Here is an 878-nt window from a genome sequence, read left to right on the forward strand (position 1 = left end):
AACATCCGGCGCTGGGGGAGAGGCAAGTTTTTCACTTTTCTTCCAGATGTTTGGCAAGAGTATTAAGAAAGAAAGGGGTGGAGGAGGATCCTCAGAGACCAGCCAGAAATACCACAAGAGGAGAAGGCAGACAGAGGGGGACACAGAGAGAGAGACCTCTGGGCGGCCCCATCACCCAGACCTGCTGACCCTCAGGACAACTGACTCTGGACACCCTCGAGGGCTCCCACCAGCCACAGGCACAGCCAACAAGACACCACCCAATCCCCTTTCACTCATCATGGGGGAAACCGAGGCCCAGAGCCTTGGACATCCACAGGGGTGCCCAGAACACCGATCTCACTGTTGCATCCACACACAATTGCTATCCCTTGGAAACCACTCAGCATCAGTGGGAACAGGAGTAGATGAGTGACATGGGCCTCCTGAGGCTTGGTTCCCAGGTTTGCAGACTCATGCAGCCTGCTACAGCCACACAGAGCCATCTTCCTCTGCTTGGGGAGGGGGTGTCTTGGTCCTCTTCCCTCGAGCACAGGGCAGATATGGTCCTATAGTGGGGACGCTGTGTACAGAGCCATCCTCCACTCCCTCCCCAGGGCTCAGATGGGCCTTTGACTGTCCGAGCTCTGGCTCCTGGGAGCAGCAGTGCCCTAGGCTCACCCCACAGGGCCACTCTCAACCCATAACTAATGCCTAGACCCCAGCAGGAACTCTGCAGGGATCACCCCCCCTTGACTGCCAGCAACATGCCTGCCGAGGACAGGAGGAAATTAAGGGGTGGGCAGGTGGGCAGGCAGGTGGACAGGAGAGGGGACTTAGTGACAGGGAGAGGCAGGCACTGGGTAGCAAAGACGAGCCACACAAGGCTTGGCACTCAC

Source organism: Aethalodelphis obliquidens, unplaced genomic scaffold, assembly GCF_003676395.1.
Source record: "Aethalodelphis obliquidens isolate GAN/ISIS:26980383/991018 unplaced genomic scaffold, ASM367639v1 scaffold111, whole genome shotgun sequence".
In the NCBI taxonomy this organism is placed as follows: Eukaryota; Metazoa; Chordata; class Mammalia; order Artiodactyla; family Delphinidae; genus Aethalodelphis; species Aethalodelphis obliquidens.